Raw genomic sequence first — 16,437 nt, 5'->3', positions numbered from 1 at the left:
ATAATTATTTTTTCAAAAAATTATGAAAATGAGGATTAATATAATATATTTGTTTAAATCTGGGGTCAATGTGTAATATTGAGCAAGCTAGAGTATAATGGATGGAATTGATAATATATATATATATATATATATATATATATATATATATATATATATATATATATATATATATATATATATATATATATATATATATATATATATATATATATATAAGAGTTAAATATATATTGTAAGATTTGAAGTTTTCTATATATGTTTTGTAATTTTTTCATTTACATTTCATAGTTTTTATATTTAAATTTTAAACACACAAAATGCGAAATATATGAAAGAAAAAATAAGATGAATTGGAGTTCCTTCTTCATCGTCAAATTCATGCCGCCCCCAACAAAACATCTTCATCTTCTTCCTAGTTCAGATCTTCTCTAATGGCGTCGCCAATTTGTGGTCTCGCGACTTCCGCTTCACCAAATTCTCCGACGAAGATCAAAATCCACCGCAAATCCCACTCAAAATTGTCATTTTCACCGCAATTTGGCCCACCAAGGCTCGTCTAGAAACCTCCACCACCTCCTCCTCCCCGATAGTGCATCGCCATTCTTCAATAACTCGGTCGCCTTCCTAGTTTACAAGATTAGGAGGATTCGTTAGAATTTGGGTTGGAGGAAGATGGTGCGTGATTAGATTTTTTTTAAATTATAGATATTGGAATTGGGTCCCTAGATGTTAGATTATTTACATTTTATGAAATGGATAGAAGGGTATTATTGTCATTTTACTTCAAAATTCCCATCATCGCGTCTGACTAAAACTCATAGGGGGGTTTGAGCGATCGACATTTTTTTTTATCACAATTAGTTTTCCTGCTGTTCAAGGTTACACATAGTTAGTATTTGCAAACTTTCTTAATTGTAGAAGTTATAAAAAGCTAAAAAAAAAAAAAAAAAAAAAAAATCCATTTGCAGCTGTTCGAATTAGTTTGGCGCATATGTTATTATTCACGCTCATAAAATACTAATATTGAAAAAAATTCATGTCACAATATTAATTATGAACATTATTACTATAAAAATGCATGCATACGTACGTTAAAGTAGCAAACTATATAAATTATATTTGTGAAAAAAACGAAAGTGTCACTTAATTGAACACATATAGAATCTTATTTTTCCAACATCTTACTTTTAATTTTATTTATATATATACCATTGATATAGAAAAGGTTTTCGTTGGATTTTGGGTAAGCACAAACATTTTTGTAGCTCGTCCACAAGTAAATTTGGATTGAGTCGCAGTCGTTGTTTATCAACATATATCTTACATTCAAAACATAATTTGTTTTTTTTTTTTTTTTTTTTTTTGTAACGATAAATCTTGTCTTCGAAGACGGTAAAGTAATCGTGTCCATGGGGACAAGGATGTTTTGCATAAATTGAACTCTTGGATTATCTCATTTATTAACACATGAATAAAAATCCTATCCCAAAAAAAAAATAAAAATAGAAATATTAGATTCGCAAATGACGATCAAATATAGGATATTTTTTGCATATCTCATTTAAATATTATTTTTTTAGAATAAAATGAATAGTAAGAAGTAAACCTCATTTCTTCAGGTGGGAACCCTAATATATCTGTTACCTCATTTTCCTAGGTATCTTCGTCAGATAAAATTACTATAAAAAGGAATATATATCTGTCTTTGCATAGCTGTGTACGATTTCTGACAGCAATGGAAATGGAATTCTCTCTCTTGATTTATCAATAGTTCTTTCAAGATCTCCACCGCCCACCGAACCGCCGTCACGAGTTTTGGCTTGATTGTTCACAGGTAGTTTTTTCTTGTTATTTTTATTTATTTTTTAATTTTTTTTGGGTGGCATCTTTCTTCTCTTTGTTTCATGCGAGATCAATTTTCTTTTTCTTTTTTTAATTCCAGATTTGATATATATGATGTGGCCGATGATATTAACTTGATGTTTTCCGAAACTATTGAAATGTGGATTTTGGTGGTTTTTTGTGTGCTTTTAAAACTCTTAATTTAGATCTCAATTAGTAACTGCATTTGGAAATGTGGATTTTGGTGGTTTTGAATTTGTCTTTACCGAATGTAAATTTTGTACACTCTATATATGGTTTTGGATGATAGAGTTTTGCCCTTTTAGGTAATTTATATCCGTACTGATGAAAATCTATGAAACCCTAGCGAGGGTTCATTTCTTTTGATCTGGTGCAGTTTTTCGGATTTAATTATGAATGGGAACAAAGAATATCCCTTTTTAAGCCCGGGATCCCATTTGAATATACTTATATTGACTTTCCAGTGAATGCATGTAAACACCGAACATTTTTTTATCATTAAATGTGAAATAATTTTGTTGTTTCATCATGCGCAGCGGCCATAAATTTGTAACTTTGAACATATAAACATTATTTCTAGTTTACTGATTTCCTTGTCTTTAATAATTTATCGTGTCAAATTTTCGTAACTCTCTCCTTTTGTTATTCTCTTTTTTTTTTTTTTTTTTTTTTTTTTGACAGATAGACGGTGTTGCCCTAGTAGAGTATCTTGAACAATGTTATTGAGGGCACGTGCGCAAAACCAATTCTCTTAGAGAAAGCCGACAATGTGAACTTTTTTCTATTATCTCTTCTATTTATTTTTGTTCTTGACCGCCCGATTAAGTTTTGCCCGAACGATATTCATGCATGTCAGCGACACAAAAAGGGCAAAACCAATTTCCTTGAGGCACAGTGACACGGGGCATACTATGAGTGATACTCTGCATCGTAAACCCTTTCAACCTAAATGTTGAAAGAAAGGCAAGGATTTGGCTTATCAAGGTTTGTCAATCTTTCTCTTCCTTTTTTTTTTTCCGTTATATTTTTTTCATCATGTGATAGAAGATTCTGTTATATATACACGCCGTGCATATCCACTTTCATTCTCATTTTTGTTCGATGACTATAATGAATTGTGAAGAGGCCTTCTAAATAAAACATCTAATAAAATCGGCTTAAAATCTTTAATGCATGGTAGCTATAACTCTGTTGCACGAGTTAATTTTGGGAAACAAATTAGTAGGAGGATTTTTTTATGGTGGTCATATACAAGATCTCGTGATAATAAAATCGACTCGAGTTTGCAAGAGGTTAACTTTTTTTTTTTATCGTTTGAAAATCCATAGACATATACTTGCATCTTTAAGTAAATGCAAATATGTCCGAGTTTTTTTAACCTATCTAGTTTTAATCACTAATCGTTATTCGTGGTGTTTTTGTTTATATATTTTTTTTTAATTTAGGTTGTTCCTTTACATCAAAAGTTGGAAAATCACTATAAATTAGAGTCATTTGATGCGGATTCCAAGAAGGGTATTGATGATAATGCTGATGTTATAATTCCGAAAGCACCTTGGGGTGAAGGGGTACGCGAAGTTTGTGGCGTTGATGGAGAGAATAAGAAGATTCTATACTCTTACAAAAGTGATGCAGAGTATCACATATACTGTTTGCGTCCGTCCGTTGCCAGTGTGCATCAAGGAAGTTGGTTTTGCCCTTATTGTGTCACTGACAAGAATATTGTTCGAGATTCTCCTTCTAGCAAAAATATTGGTTGGTCAAAAGTGAAAGAATCACAATGAGAGATTTTATAAAATGTTGTAATTTAATATATGTATTTAGAAATCAGAAATCAGTAGTGTCATTTAACGTTGTCACTTTTTTGAAGGGATTTTGGGTTCACATTGAAATAATATGAAATATTATACTAATTAATGAATATATATTCCACCCATGGTTTTGTATGAGTTTATTCCACTTTGTTCCCATGTATTATGTCGAATTGTTAAAAAAGTACCTCAAGTTACTTTATTGGCACAAAGCTCCCTTTGATTCATTTTTTTAATGACACATGGGTACAAATAGGTACTAATTGCTAAAAAAAAGGCGGTTTTTGCAAATAAAATAATATGGGGTATATATCTAGCATTTTAATATATATAATATAACACAGGAGTACTAATAGCGGTAGGGAGCCCTTAAGCACATACGGTTTTTACCGGTACAAAAAAGTTTGATATTTTTTAAATGATATTTTAAATTATTATTTCCCATTTTATCGGTTTAAGAATCCTACTCATAAAACAATATTCGGAAGTTTTTTTTTGGCTTGTTTTAATTTCATTTCATTTTTATACTCAAATCTCAATTTCACTTAATCTTGATCGTAGAACGCGTATAAGAATTAAAAAAGAAAAAAAAAAAAAAACATTTCCAGCCTATCTAATTATTTTCCGACTCTTCTTGTCACCTTTTTTCCATTCAAAGAATCGCACTATGATAACACGATAAAAATGCCATAGATCGTCTTATCTTGTTTGGCATGTGTTATTATTCACGTAATTCATAAATTTACTGATATCGGAAAGTATTCATGTCACGTTCAACATTATTACTATAAAAATGTATGCATATTAATTACTTTCAAATATGAGCAAAATATAATTTTATATTCGTAAAAAACGAAAGTTTCACGTAGTGAGATGCAAAACCATTGTCGAGTTAATTTTGGGGACGCACAAACATTTCTGTAGCTCGTCTATAAGTAAATTTGAATGCAACCGCAACCTCTATTTTTCAACATATATCTCTTACATTCAAAACATAAATATTTTTTTTTTAACGATAGATCTTGTATTCGAAGACGTAAAGTAATCGTGTCCAATAAATTTAATTTTGGATTCTCTCATTTATGAATAACAACCCTATCCAATTAAATTCAGCAAAAAAGGAAAAAAAGAGAAAAAAAAAAAAAAGAAAATTGAACTAGAAATTGACGGACATATATATAGGATATACTTTCTGCATATCTCATTTCAATATTATTTTTAGACTGTCACAAAGAAGCCCAGTGGGTTTCATATCTTCAGGTGGCAATCGGCTGCCCTAACTGAAACCCTTGCTAAAATATCTGCTGCCTCACTTCACTAGGTTTCTTTGTCCGAGAAGTAGTCCATAAAAAGGAATATGTATGTATATATATATATATATATATATATATATATATATATATATATATATATATATATATATATATATATATATGTCTTTGCGCAGCTGTGTCAAGTATAACATATATCCATGGAAATCGAATTCTCTCTCCTGATTTATCAATCTTTCTTTCAAGATCTCCACCACCCACCGCCTCCTCCCGAACCTCCGCCGCCATTTTCTCCTTGATGTTTATCTTTCTCTATCCCAATGAAATGGATGATAATGGCCTACAGGTAGCTTTTTTTTTTTCTTTTTTTTTTTTGCGAACTTGATGCGAAATAAAATTGGATTTGTTCATTTTTTTCGATTCCGGATTTGATATTAGATTTGATATATATGACGTGGCTGATGTATTTAAGATTTTCTATAATCCGCATGTTGGAAATGTTGATTTAGGTGGTTTTTGTGTGTATTTAAATTGTAAGATCTTTGTAGTTTCGGATTTGTTTTTATCGAATGTGGATTTGTTACTTTTTTTTACTGATGCAAACTTATGCAACCCTAGAGGGTTGTTTCCCTTTGATTTAATGCATTTTTCGGAGTTAATTTATGAAAAAATTAAATCACTAATAATGAAAGATAAGTGGAGATCGAAGAACTAGGTTTTATAAATTTACCGATTTCCTTGAATTACGTGAATGTTTTTCTTATGAATAAAGTTTACGAAATCTCACTCTTTGTTTCCTTTTTTGAATCAGGCATACGGTACTATTGCGACAAATTTTATAAAGTCTCTCTTCAATTTAATTTATTCTTGACCAACCAATGAAGTTTTGGTAGAGGAGAGTCTCAAGCAATATTCTTGACAGCGGCACAACAATGGCAATACCAACTTCCATGTGGCACAGTGGCAAGGGGCAGACTCAAGCACTATAAGTGATACATTGCATCCTACACTCGGCGTAAAGGATTACCCTCTTATTTAACAACTCTGCACACATTTCAAAACATAAACATATTCGAGATTCTTCTTTGAATCCGCATGTTTTGGAATAATGTCACATGTTTGAATCCTTACATTTGAAAAAGGTACATATTTTTTATGTATCTATCACTTGAATATGTGCATATCTGAGTTTTTTTTAACGTAGTATGGTTATTCTTGCTTTCACATAACCCTTATTTGTTTCTTTGTTTGTTTGTCTTTTTTTTTTTTTTTTAAATTTTTTAGGTACTTTGTCCACAGATTGTTGATGCTGCAATTCCCAAAGCACGGTGGGATGAAGGCTTACGTTGATGGACAAAATAAGAAGGTTTGTACTTTGCGACAAAAGTGATGCAGAGTACCACACATACTGGTTGTGTCCGCCGCACGTTGCCAGTGTACCTCAAGGAAGTTAGCTTTGCCTTTGTTGTGCCGCTGACAAGAATATTGCTCGAGATTCTCCTTCTACCAAAACACTGGTTGGTCAAAAGCAAATTGAAGAAACAGAAGAGAGATTTCATCTCTTACATGTATGTAGTTCACTAAAGGTGGACATGTCTACATGTACATAATGTTTGATAATTACATGCATGATTGATTAATTTAATTATTTGTTTTTATTTTATTTTAATTAGTTCAATATTATTTTAACTCGGCTCATAATTATGGGGGAAAAAAAGAGGTTTTATCACCATATATATATATAAAACAAAAGTAAAAAAAAAATAATAATGATAAAAAAAAATTGTATATTATGAATTTATGATACCTTCTTTATGTGTGTGGTTCAGCATTACTTTGTTTATATGTATCTTATAAGTGAAGTACGTACTACGTACAATATCATATCAAGGTTTTGGTTTTTTTTTATTTTCATCTCATTTTATACTCGAAATTCTTGAAAAACACTTAATCTTAAGAAAAAATCCATTTCCAGCTGTTCTAATTATTTTCCGACTCTTGTTGTCGTAGAATCGAACGATGAGAACACGATAAAATTTCCATAGGTTGTCTGATAATAATCTAGTTTGGCATACGTTATTATTCACGTAACTCATAAATTTACTAATATAGAAAAATATTCCTCTTACATTTAGCTATGAGTTTATCTGCATATCAACATCGTTACTATAAAAATGTACGCATTCATGTTAAAGTATGAGCAAACTATATAAATTATATATATTTGTAAAATACGAAAGTTTCACGTATTTAAACACATGTACAATCTTATCTTTTAAAAATCTTACGTGTAATTTCATTTATATAACTTAGATGTAGAAAAGTTGCCCAATTAATTTTGGGGACGCACAAACATTTCTCTAGCTCGTCTGCAACTGCAACTAAATTTTGATGCAAATCTTACATTCAAAACATCATAATTTTTTTTGCCTTTGCTTCTTTACGATAAATCTTGTCCTCTAACACGTAAAGTAACCGTGTCTTCGGTATAGGGTTGTTTGTAGAAGTTTCACTTTTTGATTATCTCATTTTAGCTAAATGAATAACAACCCTATCCAACAAAATTCAGCACAAAAGAAAAGGAAACATAAAAAAAGGAAAATTGAATTAAATAGAAATGATGTATATATATAGGAACCCTATCCAACAAAATTCATCACAAAAGAAAAGGAAAAAAAAAGGAAAATTTAATTAAATAGAAATGACAAATATATATATATATATATATATATATATATATATATATATATATATATATATATATATATATATATATATATATATATATATATATATATATATATATATATATATATATATATATATATATATATATATATATATATATATATATAAGACATTGTCGCATCTCTCATTTAAATACTATTTATAGAATAAAATGAGTGGACGAAGTAAATTCATCTGACACAAAGATCCGAGCCCAATGGGCTTATTGTATTCAGGTGGCTACGACTGAAACCCTAGATATTATATCCGCCTCACTTTCCTAGGTTTAGTTGTCAGATAAACTTACTATAAAAAGGAGTGCAGCCGTGTCCATCTTCGTCCTTTGAAGATCCTCGCCGCCCACCGCCTCCTCCCGAACCTCCGCCGCCACCATTTTCGTCTATCTTCAAGAAATGGAAGATGGTCTACAGGTAGTTTTCTTTTTTCATCTCTCATCTCTTTGATTTGTTTGTTTGCTGCTAAATCATATCTAATTTGTTTGATTTTTAATTCCATATATAAATGCCAATGGATTTAAGATGTTTTATGATTTGCATGTTTGGTTCGTCGCGTTGTCGATCTAAATTATTTACTGTTATTTACCGATGAAAGTTAGGGTTTTCTGAAACTATTAAAATGATGATTTTCGTGTTTTTACCAGTGTTCTAAAAATCGGCCGAGGCGGTCCAAAACCTTTACGATTTTAGTGTAAAGGTTTGAAAAATCGGTTTTTTGCCTGTGAGGCGGTTTGAGGCGGTCTGAGGCGGTCCGAGGCGGTCAAACCTTTCAGGCGGGTCAAACTTCGGTGGCAAAAATCGGCAAAAAATCGGTCAAAAATCGATTTTTCGTTTTTTTTTTTTTTTTTTTTTTTTTATAAATCAAAATAAAAGTTGGGATTTTAATAAAAAAAAAGGAGTTTATGCTTTATTTTGTTTATGTTAATTATTATTGTTAAAGAACTAATGATGTATGCCAAGAATGTATGTAAATTCAAAACAAATTGCCTTTTTATTTATATTTTATAAGGATATTTATGTATTATGATCTTATTATTATTAAACTTTTATTATGTTATTAGAATATATACATGATGGAGATATAACTATGTTTAAATATTTTTTATCTATGTTTTGAGTATTTATAAATAATATCTACAAATATATTATATTAAATTTTAAAAACCGATTTATTTCCGATTTATCACCGATTAATCACCGCCTCACCGATTAATCGTGAGTCGGTGCCTGACCGACTCGGACCCGATTACCGCTTTTTACAACCTTGGTTTTTACGCATACTTAGATTTTCAGATCTTAATAACATATATAATTTGGTAATTACTTTCGGATTTGTATTTACTGAATGTAAATTATATATCGTATCTAACGATCAAGTGAAATTGCACTTGGATTTATATATATATATGCCAATGGATTTAAGATGTTTTATGATTTGCATGTTTGGTTCGTCCCATCGTCGATCTAAATTATTTGTTGTTATATACCGATCAAATTTAGGGTTTTCCGAAACTACTAAATTGATCATTTTCATGTTCTTATGCGTATGTACTTAGATTTTAAGATCTAAGTAACTAAATTCTGGAAGTACTTTCGGATTTGTATATTCGGAATGTGAATTATATATCGTGTCGAATGATCAAGTGCTATAGTTTTGGAAGATAGACGTGTAATGTGCCCTTTTAGGAAATTATGAAACCCTAAAAAAATCTATTTTTGATTTTGATGCATCTTTTTGGGAGCCGATATGAGATCATTATTGGGATGGAAATAATGAAAGAACAAGAATTTATTTTTAAGCCCGGGATCTCGTTTGAACATACTTATTTGGATTTTCCGGTGAATGCATGTAAACAAGGAACATTTTTTTATCATTAAATGTTGATAGATTTTTGTCGTTTTATCGCACTTAGAACCACACCTTTGTAACTATGCATCTACATTTTCTTTTTTTAAATTTACCGATTTCCTTGTCTTTGTTTACTTGAACGTTTTCTTATGAATGAAATTTACAAATCTCACTCTTTGTTTCTTTTTTGGACAGACATACCGTATGGCGACAAAGTTCATAAAGTCTCTCTTCTATTTAATTTATTCTTGACCAACCGATGCAGTTTTGGTAAAGGAGAGTGTCGAGCAATATTCTTGCCAGCGGCACAAAAATGGCAATACCAACTTCCATGAGGCACAGTGGCAAGGGGCAGACTCAAGCAGTATGAGATATACTCTGCACCGTAAATGAGAATCCTCTTATTTTTCCGTTCCTGGTCAATACCACAAAATTGATGCACACTTTTGAGAACAAAAACATATTCGAGATCCTTAGCTTATTTGAATCAGCATGTTAGGAATAATGTCGAAAATCTGAAAGAGGTACACATTTTCTATCTATCTCTTGAATCTATGCATATCTGAGTTTTTTGAACCTAGTGTGGTTAATCTTGCTTTACTCACATAGCCTTTGTTTGGTTTTTTTTTTTAATTGTTTAGGTTGATTGTCTACCGCATAAATTATAAGATCACTATCATTTAGAGTCATCATATGCGAATTCTTAAGAAGGGTATTGATGATATTGTTGGTGTAGCAATTCCCAAAGCACCATGGAATAAGAAGGTTCTACTTTGCAACAAAAGCGATGCAGAGTATCACACATACTGTTTGCGTCCGCCCGTTGCCAGTGTGAGTCTAGGAAGTTGGTTTTGCCCTTGTTGTGCTGCCGACAAGAATATTGATCGAGATTCTCCTTCTACGAAAACATCGATTGGTCAAGAGCAAAATAAACTGAAAAGAGATTTCATAAACTTTTTAATTTGTTTATATGGATTTTGCGAGCATATAATGGACCAATCATGTTGATGTTAACTTACATGTATGTAGTTCATTAAAGTTGATGTTAACAAATTACATCTATCAGTCCAACTACGGTGTAAACGAGCCAAGCTTGGCTGTTTTAGCGAGCTCCACCTCGAGCTCGCATCCATGTTGACGAGCTCGAGCTCGAGCTTGAACCTGAGCCATTTTGTATATTATGTTATTTTTTATTAGTATAATTAGAAATTATAATAAAAAAAAATAACATGTAACTTTTTTTTTTAAATTATTTATATGAATATATTATTTATTTTATATTAATTATATTTTTTAAAAAGTAAAAAAAATAAAATAAAAAAAACTCGCAAACAGGCTCGCGAGCTCACGAACAACTAAATATAAGTTCGGGCTCGACTCGTCAGAAAACAAGAGCTCGAAAAATTCGATTTCGAGTTCGAGCTTTAATTTTGTCGAGCCAGTTCACGAGTGGGCTCAAGTCATTTACACCCCTAAGTATAACTAATCATCTCTCAAACAACTAGAGGGCTAATCTTGAGCCCCTCTTGCAATCAATAAAGACATCCTCTAGTGTCTGAACAGTGAATATAATTACTCTTTGCATTCTCAACTGCATCAAAAACATATGCTATTCTGATGTTAGTATATATGTATATTGCTTTACTCACAAATAGCCCTTGTTATTGTTTTTTTTTTAAATTAATATTTAGGTTGTTCTACATAAATTTAGCTAATTCCAAGGATGAAGTTTCCTATTTCCGCCAAATTTCCTATATAGACCATTGTGGCATAGGCAACAGGGCATCACACATTTTTTAGAGAGGCGATTTTTTATATAATTGATAATTCCAATTTCAATCCAAAAAAATCAGAAAAATCGGAACTGAAATCAGATTTTTTTTATATAATTCCAATTGCAATTCGAAAAACGAAATTTTGGAAATCAGAATGAAGTAGCAAAATTATTTCTAACCTCATAATATTTTGGGCAAATTACGGTCACCCCCTGAGGTAAAACAATACATAGTTGACGTGGTGACTGTAATTATGCAAACAAGAAGGGTTTTTTTTTATAATTTGACCTTACCTCACGAGTGGCTGTAATTTGCCCTAATAACTTTAACCAATAAATGAAATATCAAACAAATAGTTAAATAAAAGGGGTTATTTGATATAACTACGACTACTTCTTTTAATAGGAAGAGGTTCAAACTATTTTGCACCATTTGAGAAAAGCTCACTCGATTTTAAGATATTTTATGATTTGCATGTTTAGTTCGTGGCGTCGTCGATCTAAATTATTTGTTGTTATTTTACCGATCAAATTGAGGGTTTTCTGAAACTATTAAAATGATGATTTTCGTGTTTTTATGCGTATGTACTTAGATTTTAAGATCTTAGTAACTGAATTTGGTAAGTACTTTCGGATTTGTATTTACTGAATGTGAATTATATATCGTATGTAAAGATCAAGTGCTATAGTTTTTTATGATAGATGTGTAATGTGTGTTTTTAGGAACTTATGAAACCCTAAAAAAGAAATTGATTTGATGCATCTCTTCGGGAGCCGATATGAGATCATTATTGGGAATGAAAGAATGAAAGAATAATAATTTATTTTTAAGCCCGTGATCTTGTTTGAATATACTTATTTGGATTTTCCGGTGAATGCATGTAAACACCAAACATTTATATTTATCATTATCATTAAATGTAGATAGATTTTTGTCGTTTTATCGCACTTAAAATCACAAATTTGTAACTATCCACGTACATGTTTTTTTTTTAATTCGATTTCCTTGTCTTTAATTACCTGAACACTTTCTTATGAATGAAGTTTACGAAATCTTAGTCTTTGTTTCTTTTTTGGACAGACATACGATATTGCGACAAAGTTAATAAAGTCTCTCTTCTATTTAATTTATTCTTGACCAACCGACGAAGTTTTGGTAGAGGAGAGTCTCAAGCAATATTATTGACAGCGGCACAACAATGGTAATACCAACTTCCATGTGGCACAGTGGCAAGGGGCAGACTCAAGCACTATGAGTGATACTCTGCATCCTACACTCGGCGTAAAGGATTACCCTCTTATTTAACAACTCCGCACACATTTCAAAACATAAACATATTCGAGATTCTTCTTTGAATCCGCATGTTTTAGAATAATGTCACATATTTTAATATTGCATTTGAAAGAGGTACTTATTTTTTATGTACCTATCAGTTGAATATGTGCATATCTGAGTTTTTTTAACCTAGTATGGTTATTCTTGCTTTCACATAACCCTTATTTGTTTGTTTTTTTTTTTTTTTTTTTTTTTAATTATTTAGGTAGTTTGTCCACAGGTTGTTGATGCTGCAATTCCCAAAGCACGGTGGGATGAAGGGTTACGTTGATGGACAAAATAAGAAGGTTTGTACTTTGCGACAAAAGTGATGCAGAGTATCACACATACTGGTTGTGTCCGCCGCCCGTTGCCAGTGTACCTCAATAAAGTTTATATGCATATCAACATCGTTACTATAAAAATGTACGCATTTGTGTTAAAGTATGAGCAAACTATATAAATTATATATATTTGTAAAATACGAAAGTTTCACGTATTTAAACACATGTACAATCTTATCTTTTAAAAACCTTACGTGTAATTTCATTTATATAACTTAGATGTAGAAAAGTTGCCCAATTAATTTTGGGGACGCACAAACATTTCTCTAGCTCGTCTACAACTGGAACTAAATTTTGATGCAAATCTTACATTCAAAACATCATAATTTTTTTTGCCTTTGCTTCTATACGATAAATCTTGTCTTCTAACACGTAAAGTAACTGTGTCTTCGGTATAGGGTTGTTTGTAGAAGTTTCACTTTTTGATTATCTTATTTTAGCTAAATGAATAACAACCCTATCCAACAAAATTTAGCACAAAAGAAAAGGAAACAAAAAAAGGAAAATTGAATTAAAAAGAAATGATGTATATATATAGGAACCCTATCCAATAAAATTCAGCACAAAAGAAAAGGAAATAAAAAAAAGGAAAATTGAATTAAATAGAAATGACGAATATATATAAGACATTGTCGCATCTCTCATTTAAATACTATTTATAGAATAAAATGAGTGGACGAAGTAAATTCATCTGACACAAAGATCCGAGCCCAATGGGCTTATTGTATTCAGGTGGCTACCCTAACTGAAACCCTAGATATTATATCTTAGTTGTCAGATTAATTTACTATAAAAAAGGAGTGCAGTCGTGTCCGAATTCAGACATCAAATGAATGATTTGTCTCTGCTGATGTATCCATCTTCATCCTTTGAAGATCCTCGCCGCCCACCGCCTCCTCCCGAACTTCCGCCGCCACCATTTTCGTCTATCTTCAAGAAATGAAAGATGGTCTACAGGTAGTTTTATTTTTTCATCTCTCATCTCTTTGATTTGTTTGTTTGCTGCTAAATCAAATCTAATTTGTTTGATTTTTAATTCCATATATAAATGCCAATGGATTTAAGATGTTTTATGATTTGCATGTTTGGTTCATCGCGTTGTCGATCTAAATTATTTATTGTTATTTACCGATGAAAGTTAGGGTTTTCTGAAACTATTAAAATAATGATTTTTGTGTTTTTACGCGTACTTAGATTTTCAGATCTTAATAACTGAATTTGGTAAGTACTTTCGGATTTGTATTTACTGAATGTAAATTATATATCGTATCTAACGATCAAGTGAAATTGCTCTTTAAGGAACTTATGAAACCCTAAAAGATTTTTTTCTTTTTGATTTGATGCATTTTTTTCGGAGCCGATTTACGAGATCATTACAGGGAAGGAAAGAATGAAAGAACAACAATAAATTTTTAAGCCCGGGATCCCTTCTGAATATTCTTATTTGGATTTTCCAGTGAATGCATCTAAACATCGAACATGTTTTTTTTATCATTAAATGAAGATAGATTTGTCGTTTATCGCACTACATATTTTTTCTAAATCTACTAATTTTCTTGTCTTTAATTACGTGAACGTTTTCTTACGAATAAAGTTTACAAAATCTCACTCTTTGTTTCTTTTTTGGACAGACATACTGTATTGCGACAAAGTTAATAAAGTCTCTCTTCTATTTAATTTATTTTTGACAAACCGATGAAGTTTTGGTAGAGAAGAGTCTCAAGCAATATTCTTGACAGCGGCACAACAATGGCAATACCAACTTCCATGTGGCACAGTGGCAAGGGGCAGACTCAAGCAGTATGAGTGATACTCTGCATCGTTACACTCTACGTAAATGAGAACCCTCTTATTTTTCATTTCCCGAATACCACAACAAATCCACATACTTTTTAGAACAAAAACATATTCGAGATCTTTCTTTGAATCCGCATATCGGGAGTAATGCCGCACATTTGAAAGAGGTACACATTTCTATGTATCTATTGCTTAAATATGTGCATATCTGAGTTTTTTTGAAACAATTATGGTCTTTCTTGCTTTACTCACATAGCCCTTGTTTGTTTGTTTTGTTTTGATTTTTTTTTTTTGTTTTTTTTTTAATTTAGGTTGATTGTCTACAGCAGAAGTTATAAAATGACTACCAATCAGAGTCATCAGATGCGAATTCTAAGAAAGATATTGATGAAATTGTTGATGCCGCAATTCCCAAAGCACCGTGCGATGAAGGGTTACGCAAAGTTTGTAGTATTGATGGCGGGAATAAGAAGGTTCTACTATGGAAAAAAAGTGATGCAGAGTATCACACATACTGTTTGCGTCCGCCCGTTGCCAGTGTGCCTCAAGGAAGTTGGCTTTGCCCTTGTTGTGCCGCTGACAAGAATATTGTTTGAGATTCTTTTTCTAGCAAAACACCGATTGGTCAAAAGCAAAATAAATTGAAGAGAGATTTCATAAAATTTTGTATTTATTTTCTATGGATTGTGCGAGCTGAAAATTGCATCTGAGTTAGGGCTTGTGAAAGGGAAAAGATAAAAAATCCCTTCAAAATCATACGTACAATACGCGTGTGACCAATTCCGGCCATTTTGGCCTGAAATGAGAAAAAGAGGTTAATCCGCAAAAGCGGGCAAAGTTTAGGTTGTTTCATGCTATTTACCCTATTTTCAATTAGAAATATTCTACCATGGGGTGTTTTAGCAATTATAACATAATTGTTTTTCATTTTATTAATATTATGTATTTCCTTATTTTTCAATTATTAAAAATAATTTATATATATATATATATATATATATATATATATATATATATATATATATATATATATATATATATATATATATATATATGTTTTAACTCTCTCTCTCTCTCTCTCTCTCTCACTCTCTCTCTCTCTCTCTCTCTCTATATATATATATATATATATATATAGAGAGAGAGAGAGAGAGAGAGAGAGAGAGAGTGAGAGAGAGAGAGAGAGAGAGAGAGAGAGAGAGTTAAAACATATATTTTGTAACATTTGAAGTTTTCTATATATGTTTTGTATTTTTTTTCATTTACATTTTTTAGTTTTTATATTTTAATTTTAAACACACAAAATACAAAAACTATGTATTAAATATAAGTAAATTAATTAAAAAGGAGGGGAGAGAGAGAGAGAGAGAGAATAAGATGAATTGGAGTACGTTCCTTCTTCCTCGTCAAATTCATGCCGCCCTCAATAAAACATCTTCATCTTCACCCGCAATTTGGCCAATGCCGCCGTCAATTTGTGGTCGAGCGATCTCCGCTTCACTGATTCTCCGACGAAGAGCAAACCCCTCAAAAAATTGTCATCTTCACCCACAATTTGGCCCGCCAAACCTCGTCAAAAACCACTACCCCCTCCTCCTCTGCCATAGTGCATCACCATTCTTCAATAGCTCGGACGCCTTCCCGGCTTACAAGATTAGGAGGATTG

General features: G+C 31.4%; 2 long non-coding RNA genes across 3 annotated transcripts; both read left to right on the top strand.

Moving 5' to 3' along the window:
• The first annotated feature begins 5,116 nt into the window (after positions 1 to 5,116).
• LOC148767871 (uncharacterized) lies at positions 5,117 to 6,637 on the top strand. The gene is made up of 3 exons (XR_016033540.1): positions 5,117 to 5,294; positions 5,760 to 6,090; positions 6,248 to 6,637. It is a non-coding gene; the product is annotated as an uncharacterized LOC148767871 (long non-coding RNA).
• A 1,357-nt stretch (positions 6,638 to 7,994) lies between these two features.
• On the top strand, positions 7,995 to 15,651 carry LOC148767870 (uncharacterized). Of its 2 annotated transcripts, none has more exons than XR_016033539.1 (3): positions 7,995 to 8,106; positions 14,606 to 14,774; positions 15,083 to 15,651. It is a non-coding gene; the product is annotated as an uncharacterized LOC148767870 (long non-coding RNA). The 2 variants fall into 2 exon arrangements; XR_016033538.1 differs by lacking the exon at positions 7,995 to 8,106 and adding an exon at positions 13,794 to 13,931.
• The last annotated feature ends 786 nt before the right edge of the window (positions 15,652 to 16,437 follow it).

This window comes from Erythranthe guttata, chromosome 9, assembly GCF_056151865.1.
Source record: "Erythranthe guttata isolate IM_541 chromosome 9, IM_541, whole genome shotgun sequence".
Taxonomy (NCBI): Eukaryota; Viridiplantae; Streptophyta; class Magnoliopsida; order Lamiales; family Phrymaceae; genus Erythranthe; species Erythranthe guttata.
The sequence above is the reverse complement of the archived record's forward strand: the minus strand, read 5'-3'. Positions and strand labels throughout refer to the sequence as shown.